Source organism: Labrus mixtus, chromosome 12 (genome assembly GCF_963584025.1).
Source record: "Labrus mixtus chromosome 12, fLabMix1.1, whole genome shotgun sequence".
Classification (NCBI taxonomy): domain Eukaryota; kingdom Metazoa; phylum Chordata; class Actinopteri; order Labriformes; family Labridae; genus Labrus; species Labrus mixtus.
Genome location: NC_083623.1, coordinates 22,164,546 through 22,178,124, shown reverse-complemented (window position 1 = coordinate 22,178,124; position 13,579 = coordinate 22,164,546). Strand labels below are relative to the sequence as shown.

The 13,579-nt window shown below is 39.6% G+C and overlaps 1 protein-coding gene and 2 long non-coding RNA genes across 4 annotated transcripts in view; 1 reads left to right on the top strand and 2 right to left on the bottom strand.

Annotated features, from left to right (window-relative positions):
- The window catches only part of fam49a (family with sequence similarity 49 member A), a 36,399-nt gene extending 23,508 nt beyond the window's left edge, over positions 1 to 12,891 (bottom strand). For both annotated transcript variants that reach the window (XM_061052562.1, XM_061052563.1), the window contains exon 1: positions 12,747 to 12,891. The gene's annotated coding sequence lies outside the window, so the exon portion shown is untranslated. The remainder of the gene's footprint in view (positions 1 to 12,746) is intronic.
- Positions 3,277 to 6,516, bottom strand: LOC132985269 (uncharacterized). Its single transcript, XR_009675033.1, has 2 exons — positions 5,254 to 6,516; positions 3,277 to 4,967 (listed from the first exon to the last, which is right to left on the bottom strand). It is a non-coding gene; the product is annotated as an uncharacterized LOC132985269 (long non-coding RNA).
- On the top strand, positions 7,209 to 8,659 carry LOC132984572 (uncharacterized). The gene is made up of 2 exons (XR_009674971.1): positions 7,209 to 7,375; positions 8,501 to 8,659. It is a non-coding gene; the product is annotated as an uncharacterized LOC132984572 (long non-coding RNA).
- Positions 12,892 to 13,579: the final 688 nt, after the last annotated feature.

Sequence of the window (13,579 nt, the reverse complement as noted above, 5' to 3'; positions counted from 1 at the left end):
GACATCGTTGCAGGTAAACCACACAAACACAAGTGAGCAACGACAAACTGTAAGAATTTACACTTCTGTGAGGAAACCGTTCATCCATCGTCATCATCAGCTGACACTCAGTTCAACAGGAAATGCATTTTCTCCGTTTCCATACACCCAGAAAAAAGAAAGACAAAACATGTATGCTGAACCAGCAGTGTAAAGTGTGGGAATTGTGTTTTGTCATCCAGGTAGAGCCTCACTTCTTCATGGTTAAATGCAACCACATTAGAACTCTATTATTCTAGTGAATAATGTCCTGTTCACTACATTGTGGCTACAACATGGTGCCATGAAAAAACAATTATTTAAAAAGCATCAGGAAATGCTTCTTCTATTTCTGTCTAGCCCAGAAAACTTAAAGCCAGCTGAACCTGATTTGCGCTTAAAGGAATTTGGCTTTGGTTTCCTTCTTCTTCCTTAGGTGAAGATTTATGAATCTACAGACTAGACAAAGAAAAGTCCCTTGAAAGGTCAACGTTACAGGAATTAACACTTTCATTTCCTTAACATGGTTCACATATTTCAAACTGCAAAGCTTGGAACACACAGAATCTTCTCAGTTTGATGATTATTTCCAGGGTATAATTTTGTCTAAAATATTACACTGGAACTCAAGAGTGCAGAGCACACGCGTTCAGCCTGAGGAAGATCCTTCACATGAGATCACTGTCATTGTGCAATTATACATTCATTAAAATTCTCAAGGAACAAAAAGTGATATTATGGGCCCAATTTGATTTCCATGGACTCACTCAAATCACCACCTGGGGCTCCAGAGGACTCACCATAATGAAAACCTCAAATCACTGATAGTCACAGGAGTATTGCAGGTGCACAATGATGATTTAGCAGTCACAATATTCTTACGATGATATACTTACACAGTGCAATTGGTTGTATTTGGTTTAACATAATGTTTGAGTGCTTTGATACTTTATTTGAAGAATTTTGGTTAATTTCCTTCCATTTAGTAAAATCTTTTTCAAAATGTTCCCGTGGCTCCAAAGTTTGAGAATGTGTTAAAAGCTGACCTCACCTTTTTGTTGTTTTCACATTTGTACTTAGCTTGATTTATGAATGCTCAAATAATAATAAAAGTCACAACATTTTAAAGTGTAAACACTCAACCAGTAGCTTGGCCAGTGTGTAACCAAACCTGCTGTGTGTTCATGTGTGATTTGATGGTATATTACAATAGAAGAAGTGACACTGTTCTGGGTCTATTATGCCTGAGTACTAACCCAGTAGTTCCTATGTCAGCTAAGTCAACATATTTCCTCTGAAAGAGACTTTGTATAAACCAAAGGAAACCAAAGTCAACACCAAAGACCCAAAATAACTTCTGTTTGGGAATCTCTAGGAAAATGACAGGCAGGCAAAAACCAATTGTTTAGCTAGTGTGTCTACCAGTGTTACACACTGTACCTTGACAGGACCATAACATCATACATGTAGTACAAACTGCTGCTGTTTTTTCAAAAGATTCTCGTTCCTATTGGTAGGAAATCATGCCTGAAAAATCAGCAAAAAGGCCTGGTATTATCTGTGCATACACACTTCCTCAGTAGTTGGTCAGTGTTGTTTCTGTTCTGCTCTAAAAGTTATGTATCCTAAAGCACTGTTGAAAAAAGCACAGAGGAAACATAATGGCAAACTATTGAGCATAAAATGGTGTATTCAGTAGAATGACTGTCATAAAAATGTACATTAATGATAGCAGACTTAGTATATCGTAACAAAAGCGGTGCCGACATTAAACGCTTCATTATCAATGGGCTACTCAAACTAAGAATGTGCACAGAAACTAAAAGACAAGTAGGAGAAACAAGGGTCACAAAGAGGCATATTATGGTCAAGTGCTGCTAAAGTAAAGCCAATTAATACAGTTCCTATAGTAATAATAAAAACACCAGCCTGGTACTTAAAAAAAAAACAACAACCGATTATCCTTGGCGCTCTGCATCCATTTTTAAAATGCTTGTGCTGTTTTGACTGGCCACGAAAACAGGTCTTCAAATTGGGTTAGGGGAGCTGCGTCTCCCTTAGGCTCCCTTCGCTGGAGCAAATCTGACAGCAGGGCGTTGTTGGGGGGGGGGGGGGGGGGGGGGGGGGACTGAGCTCAGCTTGAGGGGAGGTTGGCTGAGTTTTGCCCTAATATGGACACAGGCCGGGGGGAGCGGGGTGCCGCTGAGAGGCAGCAGGGGAAAGGGTGGGCTGGGTGAAGAAGGGGAAACCACACACACACACACACACACACACACACACACACACACACACACACACACACACACACACACAGAAGACAGCAACGTTGAAGCACAATACTGAGACTAGTCTCCTGCTGCAGCAGCACTTGGCTCTGTTCAGCAGCTGGCTCTGTGTGCCCTGTGGTTCACTCAGCTGGGCCTGCTGCCTAATTTTACACTTGCTCATTACAAACATGCCACTATCCCTCCTCCACATCTGGCCTCTGATGGAGAGAGAGAGAGAGAGAGAGAGGGACACTGATAACAGCAACAGGGACAAGTACTCACAGTGGTCATTTTATTTCTTTTCTCAGAGCTGAGGAGAAGGAGGGGGTTTGTGAACGTAGTAAACAACTGAGAGGCTCTGACACAGAGAAAGTCGGATAGAGAGAGACGGACTGCCAAGGCACATAAGAGTGCATGAAGAGAACAATGGAAGGAGGAAAAGAAATCAAAGCAAAACGCAAGTAGGAAAGTAAAGGAGGGCGTTTGGTATTTGGAGAGGAGGAGGCAGAGTGGCTGGCTGCTACTAGCAGCTACTGCTGCACAGAGTGGGACTCCAGGCGTAGAAATTCCTCCTACATCTCTGCTCAATGCCACTTCTGTTTCTTTCAACCCCTTCATGGCAGCAGTTCTGCAGATACAAAGGGAACCATTTCTGTGTGTGACTGACTCTTATGTGAAACTAATGTTACCAAGTGTGTGCGTGAGAGCATTAAACGATCTGCTCAGCTACCAACTCTGCTGGGCGGAGGCACCCAAGCCTGGCTTACAGAAGTTATGTTGATCCTGGCAATAAGACAATCTGAACTGATACACTAAGACTGATGAGCAGCTGTCAATGGTTCCCTTACATTTAATGATCTTGATTGCAGACACCAACTCTGCTTTAATGTTTTCAGATGTTTAAAGTGAACTTGTGCTGTGCATTTTTTGGTTGGTTAAGGGTATTGCGTTCAGTGACTTGATCATATGTAAGATTTATTTATATTTTACAATCTTTTACAAGGCTGAAAATGAGACAATTTGCAATATTTCCTCAAATTGGTCAAATAAAAAATTCCCATGCCTTTAGTTACTTGTCCTTGAAGCTGAAGGAAGTTTGACAATTTGAGACACAAGCTTATTGGCTTTGTCACTCAGAGCTGGATAAGAAGGTCGAATTACTCAAATCTGTCTGTTATAAAGCTGCAGCTAGTTAGCTTAGTTTAGCAGAAAGGCTGGAAACCAAGCAGTAATCTCTGGGTCTGATAAATAAAGCTGGTGCAGACATGGACAACCTGTAAATCTTAATTTGGACATTTGGACATAAATCAGCATGATAAGAACTAACTATAATGACAGAATCCAAAAATGAATTGGAATTGATATTGACTTTATATTTTAATCCATGTTCAGCCTATTAACATGGAGGAGGCAGGATTTATGACCAATACTGCAGCCAGTTAGTAGAGAGAGCACCTGATGTATTGGCTTGACTGTTGAGGAGCTGTCATGTTGTCCACCTTTTTATACACTCAATGAGCATCACTCTCTTTTACAATCATGGTCACTTGTGGTTCTAGAAAACCAACATGGCAAAAGCCATAATGTTGAGCTGGAAGCTCACATCACTGTGGGCTCGTCCATTATTTACACTCTCCACAATGATATTAACCTTCTTCCTCTTTGGCTCAGCTGAAGTTACCATGTCGGGGCAGAAGATAAAAATTGTTGAAGCTCGAATGCTGCACTCCTACAGCTCAGGGTTAAAAAGCACATATTAAACACCTCAATGGACGTTTGCATGTAAACCTTTGTTATTCAAAGTACTGTATCACTAAACATCAGGATTCTAAAATATATCTATACTATCTTTGAACCGTAAAGGACACATTGTCTAGGGTAACTAAATCCAACCTCACTAACTATCAAAATATTTTTTTATCCGTGCCAAGTGGCAGTCTCCTACATGACATTGTTCACAGCTCAGAGAAATGGTCCCTGGGTAATTTCTGCAAAAAGGCAGGCTATACCAAGACATTTGGGGCACAGGGGTGTTCCTTATAAAAACAAACCTATTTATGGCTTTCCGTGCAGGCTCGCTCCATACTGAAGGATCAGTTCTAATCATTGCATTAAGGTCTAGAAGAGGATATTTGACCTTTCCAGACCCAGGTCTCTGTCATCAGACAAGTCTCCAGGCTTGACTGAGGACAAGCTCAAGTGCACTCGCTTAGTTAGTCATGCAACATATCTAGGCCAATGTTATTCCCTCCTTACACTGTCTTCACGCAGTAACTCCGAGTCTGCATGCCATGGAAACTGTGTGGCTGCCTCGTACGCAGAGTCATGATCATAACACACACAGTCACAGATACAGAAGGCAGAACTCAATGTGAGAGAGAAGGAACTCTAGCAGCAATTACAACGCTTTAATATCCATTATCTTTTGTCTTAATAGAGACGTGAAGAGTTTTAGGAACTATACTTTCATTAACAGCCCTCATGGTTAAATAATCATGCATTGAAGCAATTATACATCTGGTATGACCCTGGCCCCGTTCCAAACAAAAATGAATATCTACTTTTCTTGAAACAGCCTCTGGACCGACAAATAACAAAAAAATCCAAGACTTAAAATGAGCATAAACCATCACAATCCCAAGATATCAGGGTCAGAGTTTAAGCTATTACTCTGCAGCCTGCCTACACACACACACACACACACACACACACACACACACACACACACACACACACACACACACACACACACACACACACACACACACACACACACACACACACACACACACACACACACACACACACACACACACACACACACACACACACACACACACACACACACACACACACACACACACACACACACACACACACACACACACACACACACACACACACACACACACACACACACACACACACACACACACACACACACACACACACACACACACACACACACACACACACACACACACACACACACAGTGCTCTGCTCTGTCCAAAAAGCTGTTGTTTTCTGGTAACTCCATTGTATCCAGTGCTGATGAACCCTCCTGACATGATTGTGATGACTGTCACATCCTTGTATTCCTGCTCTGGCAGACCATTAGGTTGTCAACAACAATAAACAGCTGTATATATCTGGATTCCTGCACCTGTCAGGATCAGTGAGTGTGCCGCTGAAGTGCAAAATGCAGTTAGGCTGAGGCCAAGATCCTTCTGCCAGCTGTGAAAATGCAGAGTAACAGGTGGTGGTGTAGCAGCACACAGTTATTTCACTTATCTCTGTCAAAGTTAAATATTATAATGCTTTATGCATTCCCTGTACTATCAGATTTATACTGTATCACTACGCCTTTTTACATTCAACTTAAATAGGCTTTAAAAAAAAAATCTGATCTAATCTTGCAGGCTATTTTGCTTCAGAAAGTGCTTTTAACAGAGCATGTAAGAAGCCATTGTCAATTAGCAATGAATTGTGGAAAGGAGAGAAAAAAGCATTGGAAAGATTGCCAAGTAACAGTGCCAGTGTAGCATTAATGCCCAGAAAAATATCTACAAAAAATCCTTCATTCCCACCATGAAGAAAATCAAAGAGACACTTTTTAGCAGCTGTCGTTTTTTAACAGTCCTCTTTTAATGTTTGTACTGTGTTGTGTTTTTAAATGTAATGACTGAGGCTTGTCAAAGGAGGATTTCTGTCACTGTTGGGACAGACAATAAAGTTTATCAATCTATCTATCTATCAGAAAGGAACATGACACAAATCAGAGCGTAGAAGATGAGAATTATTCAGTCTGATTAATGTAATGTTTATTATGACATGTGCTGCTGCCCTCTTGGCCAGGTCACACTTGTGAAAGAGATCTTGATCTCAATGGGATAATAACCTGGTTAAATAAAGGTTAAATACAAATAAAATTAACTCTTTAATCTTGTACTTTCAAAACAACTTTTTACTCTAACAGGTTTTCCAAGGCTTTCCAGTTTCCAGTGGCCTAGAAAAGACGATGCTTTGGGCATAAATGAAGTGCCAAAGCAAAGAAGCCTCTAGATGAAATGAGTTTGCACAAAACTGACAGGACAGATGGTGAGCATTTTAAATCACCTTTTTTATGACACCACTCTAAATATACAAACAACAGGTGACTTATATGACAGCATGTAGCATTAAACTTTCATTAAAAGTTTGACTTGTAAATAAACAATTAAAAAAACCCAGACCAAACAAGAAGGAAAAGAGGGAGGCAAGTATATCTCAACACAAAAAATAACTTTTTAAGTTGGTAAGACTGTGTTGTTGAAGGACTTTAAACCCTTTATGCTACACTACCGCGGGGAAGCAAACAGACTGAGCCGTCGTCCCTCTGACAGGATGTGAGTATAAAAAGTGAAACGTGAGCGGGAAGTGTGCGGGGTCATAAAGCAGTGTGTGGTTCATTCTCTCAGACAGACAGATAAAGAGACAGGCACACGGGTAGTTTGGGGTAAAACAGGAACTTGGAGAGCACAGTTTGATTCGCATGATGTTTTACTGGGACACAGCCATAGTTCACTGTGCAGAGAAAAACTAATTTCCTGAGAGGAATAAAAACAGGAGGGGATTGAGGACAGCCAACAATGAATAGAAATATTGAAGAAATTTGTCTGCGGGACATTTTTCCCAGTGAAGACTGAATGCTGGAGGCTCAAGTGTTAAAACACATTAAGCTGTTAAGAGATAAGCTGTTCTAACAGCTGAGATTTATTAATCCTGCTTTCCTGAATTGTTAAGACTGAAAAGGCTTCTTGTGTAAGTAGGTATACAATTATGGTTCATTGTATTACCATGAGTTGTAGGCTCATTTTGACTTTGACTTGTAGGAAAAGCACAGGTGTCAACTTTAGATCTGCCTCTAGTATATTATTCAAGTGTCTGAATAAGACACGGCAGTGTGACAGTGAGTCAGCATGCTAAATACAAGACTCTGAAACTAAAGCAGTGTTCATTAGATCTTTTACTCTCCTGCTTGTCTCACTATGACATGTGGAAAAATATGTCAAATCCTCAATAATGAATTGCTTGCAATAGCTGCTTCATGGTAAGTCTTAACTTAATGATTTTTCACTTGAGTAATGGTGTAACTCTGCAACAGTCCATAAGTTCGAGAGATAGATTGCTTCTGATAATCCACTAAGTATTGACTTTTTAAAGATGTATGGTAGAGGATCTGAAACAAGAAGCAGCAGGTGCTGCATTTGCTTTGATTTACATGGATAAGCTTGATAAGTTTCACCAGGATAATCAAATAAAAAAATAATACTTTAAAAATAAATACACAATTTGAATAAAATAATAATAAAAATGTTGCTTAACTAAAGCATTGTTTCTTTATTTTATCAAAGGAAAGGTCCTACAAATCTTAAATGTCGTGTCTTCATGGACGAGCCTTCTGAGTTAAGTTAAACATCTTGATATGTTGGTATAATATAACATGATCATTTAACGTGAATATAGTAGTGCTGCAACAGATCACAGTTGATCCGTTCGGATCATCTGTTCGCGCCGCATGTGATCCAGGGATCTATGGAAAATGAATCATACTGGTCAGTCAGCAGGTGGTTGCGTGTGACAACAATAGTTGTCATAAGGAACATTATCCTGCAGCCTGTTCTGCATCTGTAAACATAGCTAAATGATCTCCATTACAGAGCGCTCCACTCGGTTTTAAAAGCTGAAGACACAGTACTAAGTGCACGCTCCCTGTACAGGTTCAGGTTTACATTTACTGCTTGTATAATTTATAAATGTAGAAATGTGTATAGTGAAGAAAATTGAGGAAGTAATACATTATCAAGATGTGAGGAAATTCATTTTGATGCTGATACTGTTAAAATGCAGTTTGAGTCATGGCTAGCTGAGGAGTAGAAAAGTGATATTAGAAATATATTTTTTCCTCTTTTTGTCCAATCCAGAAAACGATTCCATCTGTGACAAAAATCTGTGATCTGATCCAAACCATTAGATTTGTGAAACATTAAGAATATAGTACTCTAAGTTCTCTACACTTTTCAGATTGGTAGATCTGGTGACTTCAAGTTTCTGTTTAAACTTTATTCTCTCTTTTCTTCAGTGTCACACACATATACGCACACCCACACAATCTGTTAGCTGAGCATCAGAGACTGTACAGCCAGTGAGAAGTCTGTTGTGCTTTCTGTTCCAGCCCAGATGGCAGCATTGGCTGAGTCAGCAGTGACCGGTGGTCCATGGTGTACTGGATGATTAGTGGTCGACAACAGGACGAGAGCCGAACACTAAGAGCCTGAAGCGGAAAAACTCAGATTTTAGTTTGGTCCTTTTTAATAAAATAATGGCTATTTAAGTGTTTTTTAAAAATGTGTTGATGCCAAATTTGTACATACATGAACAATAATTTGATTGAATGTGTCAGAGACAGTCGATGAGTGCTACAGTCTAACCTCAGCTGGCACCATCAGTGAAAGAATAACAGAAGAACACTTCCTGCTGCATGTTCAGCTAAAACCAACATCAAATATTAGACTTGGCATTTGTGCAGAATCCACTGCTGGAAGGAAATACTCTGTGATTTCTCGTTTAGTGTAACAAAAGCAACTTTAGATTTATAGCAGTAATCAAATACACAAAAAAAGAAAATAAATGAATCATAATTCCCACATCTCAAGGTAGCATCAATGCCTGATGCTTACAAACAGGGTGACAGGTTAATAAGGTAAATCTTAGAATATTAAAACATGAGATCAACTCACAGTGAAGTGTTGCATATGTTGCTGTGTAGTTTTGGTTAAGGTTTGATTTTGATTATAATATCAGTGTTTCACACAGTGTTTTATAGTAAAGGTGGCCGCCTTGACAACATGCGCCCTGCGCCTTAACTACCTTTGTAGAAAAACTAACAAAATGATTCTAATCATTCCGGTTACAGGATGCTCCGTTTGGGTCAGACTCCCACGGTTCTGCACGTGATCTACAAAATATGACTTTTCTGTTTCATCTCAACGTGTCTGTGTCATACAGATATCAGTTTGTGGTCACAGGTGACAAAAATCAGCATCGGCTTTGCTATTGGTTTGGTAACAAAAACTGTTTTCAAAATGACACAGCTTTTTACATTACAGTCAACTATACTCAGATTTTTAAAAGCACCTTCTAAATAAGCCAGCTCTTACCTCAACAGGTGAATTTCCTGTGGGAAATACTGAATATAATACGATTTTTGGACAGTCCTACATTATATATGGATGAATCACTCTGCCGATCACACAGCAGAAACAAAACAGCCGATCTGTCAGTTTGAAATCAAGCTTGTATGCTGGACTATAAATAATTAAAAATTGACAACTTTCTGACTGAGCAAGTCACACTAATGTCACTCTTTAATAACTTGGTTGCTTTAAATTAAAAATTAAACTAGATAAAGACTTTTAGTCAAAGAAAGTTAAGTGAGGTAAATGTGTTTAAAGTTAGTATCAGCTGCGCTTACAGCCTTGAAAAACCTAAAAGAAACACTGATTTCTTACATGTTTGTTTGTTTTGACCACAGGGTGTTCCCAGAGGTATAACTTTTCTCTGGGTTATAATCTTGTGCATGATGAACACTGATAGAATCCTAAAAAATGAGCAAGGTAAGAGGCAGCTCTGCTTAGTTCCCAATGTCCTGTGCCACAACAATTAGCGTTGGAATCACTGAGACACTGGTCTATAAAATCAAACAGCCTTATTCAGCGTTTAATGCTCTAATTGTCTATAATTCAAAAATATGAAAATACAGCCTCAGAACTGTGTGATAGACAGATTTAGTTCATAGCAATTCATTATATTCCAATAAACCATCTGGTTTCTTCATCAACAAGATGCTCTCCGACTCAGCTGTATATGGTGACAAATTACTTTTTGATGAATATTGAATAAGATGTGATTTCTACCCCCAGCTTTAGTTTTACATCAGTTTATATGTTGATCCTGTTCAGATGGTTTGAGAGTTGCAGCAGTAAAACTTTATTTCTATATTAAAAATTCAAAGCTAAATCATAGCCAACCTACTTTTCAATAGATGGAATTATTTATGCAAGCTTTTCTTATTGTGTTTGAAATGGCAGTGCTAAATAAGATTAAACTTAAGTAGTGAACAAAATGACTTGGCTCTGTACCTGAGGCGACATTAAGTATGACAACAGGTTAAAAACCACAATGTGAGAAAATGCAGATAGAGAGGGTGGGTGATACCATATCCTGTTTTTCTGTCTCAGACACAAACACTGAGCGGTGAGAAAACAAAAACTGCTACAGAGCTACAGTTTTGTCAAAGTGATGGTCAGGCAGAGTTCAGCTACACATGCTGCCTTCAGACTCTGCCAAAATATATTTGTAAGGTCTGATATGTCCTCCTCTTTGCAGTGTTCTCCCAATTGCTGTACCGCGTTGCATCAACACTGCCTTTACATCGTTCACAAGCACCTCAAATCAGAAACAGACTAACCAGCGTGCTGCGACATGAGGCCCATCACTGGGACGTTTCAAAGCACTGCATCATCTGGGACTAAAGTAATATTCCTTAGTTTAAATTAACTGGTGGAGAAAAAGATTTTGTAGACGTCTAGTCACTTCAATATTGCGCCTAAGATACATGTTTTCATCACTTTCTCAACAGTTTGATGTGCATTATGCAGGACAGATATTTAAAAGCAGAAGTCTGATACTTCTCCAAAGTGGTTTCTAACTGATTCATCATGTGTGATTCTTCTTGTATTGTGCTCATCATAGTAATGACTACATCTTCCTCCTGGGACTATATAAAGCCCGGCATGCTCTTACTTGTCCACAGTGAGTAAAAGTGAAGACAGAGGCGCACACAGCCACCGGAGGCCATGCAAAGAACATGCAAAGCATTTCAACTTCTTCCTAGAGAGATCAGGTTCAGCCACAACAGCCATTGTCCCACATGTTTCAGTCGAACAATTCAACATGCATTCCATTAATGCTGCAATTACTGCCTGGCATACCAGCTGAAACAAAACACACAGGCACACAGGAGCACGCACACACTGTGGTAGAGAAGTGCAGCTGTTGCTGTATGTCTTCACAAAAAAGCGCCTTTTCAGTGCACAGAGAGACGCACAAAGAGAAACTGTAAAAGTAGGTTTCTTAAGCTGATTTAAACTGTAAAGTTGATTAAAAAAAAAACCAGTATGTGACGAATGAGTCCGGACACCCCTTACATTGGCTTTTTAAGCACCATCCAGTCTTTGGTGTATTTCAGAGAGCAAACCAAGTAGGACTCAGTTCTACAAAATCCTTAGTCATGACTTGTTTCTCAAATAATCAAAGCCAACCCTACACCTCACTTTATAGCACCCTACCCCACCACCACATAATTGCATTGGATAGGTGCCACTAGCTCCATAACAGCACTGCAATGACTCATGATATAGAACTGAATAACTCAATAATGAATGGTCATGGCAGGATCTCATTAAGTATAGACTTCTTCTATAACACCCCATGAAGCAGAGTCACTAATGAGCAGCTAATGTCAGTTTACACTGCACTCTGGTTAGAAGATTACACTGGTAGTTATGTGCACTGTAAATCATGCACATACATGCACAACTGCACAGATCCTCCATTGTAACTTTTGTGTTTTTATAGGCTATATTGTATTTTATTCTTCTTACTGTAAGTGCCCCGTCAGCAGGAGCATTGCTGATTCATAGCTTCTTACTGTTTTAGCTCTAGTCGTGTGCTCATTGTTTTGTACCAAAACACAAAGTCAAATTCAATGTATGTGTAAATGTGGCAATAAAACCGATTCTGAGAGAAGAAACAAACAGCTGCAGTGGTTTGGCATTTACAATGACAGCCTGAGAGCAGAAAACACTGATGCCAACTATGATAATAAAACGTGTCTAATAGTTAAACAGGCGGAGAAATTGACTGATAAGAACACTAGAAAGTAAGCACTCGTACTTTATCACATCCACCTGCTAGTATACAGTAAGTAACCCAACATACACTTCATACAGTAAACTAGCAAAGAGAAAACTCAAATGTAACGTGGCTGCAACTTGCAGGCTAAGTCCGTCTGCTAGCCAGACAGTTAGCCGACCGGCGGCATCGCTGTCAAACACACTCAGAAAAGGGAAGTCCCTCAATAAATTATCCCGTAACACCAAATAGACACAGGTAGTGACCGGGGAGAGGCTTATCGCACTCAGGCGTGATAAAAAAAAAAAACCTATCTGAGCGCTCATAAGTGGCTAATGTTAGCAAGCAACTTAGCGTTTCCTCCCCCGGCATCTCTTCCCCATGTGAACTCGTCTGACAGTCATTGATTTACCGGGGATACACAATTTGGCACAACACCATGTACAGTAAATACAGCTCGAAGCCCACTAAACACGAATAAAAGTTGTCTTAACCTTGAGACTCACCTGTATGCCTCTGCGGGTAGTACTTTTTAAGATGAAGCGAAGTGTTGGTCCGGGCAGTACTTTCACCGACCTTGGCAGCTCTGCTTGTCCCAGGCAGCAACAGACAACAACACGCTCAGCGGAGACCCCTCCCTCTGCCACTAGGAAAACGTCGAGGGGGGAAAAGGCAGTCTAAAGCCCCGCCCACTCACAGTTCTTATTGGTCAATATTAGGGACAGTGCGAAATAAGCCAATTAAATCAGCTATTGTTTTTATTCTTTATGTGAAAAATAATTCAGCATATTATTTCATATCACATTATCTTCTGAAGCTGAAAATTAAGCTTTGGACATTAGAAAATAAGCAATGAAGCTTTGTGCATTAGCACACATATGATATATGCTCATGCTGCTCATGCTGAGAGTCAGACACTTTTAGTCTGGCCCTGGACTTATTACACCACTCAGACCACTGGAAATGTCTCCATAGTATCATCTAACTCAATTTTACAATCTGTCTGTTAACCACTCAATACATTTTCTCAGTCACCCATGTTTGCAATGCAAATAAGCTGGATACTGTATATATTATATTTGTAAATATTGTTAATATACTCAAATCCCTGTTCTCGTACATATAGCTTATTGCTTATTCAGATACTCTGCACTTTGGTACTTATTTCTGCTTATTCTATTTATATTTATATTTTATTCTATATTCTAGGCTAAATATAAATTAAATTCCCACTTCTATGTTGTGTTGAGAGCTACTGTAACGACCACATTTCCCCACAGGGTTGATAAAGTATTTCTGATTCTGATTATCTGATATATTTTGTGCTCTAAAATACATT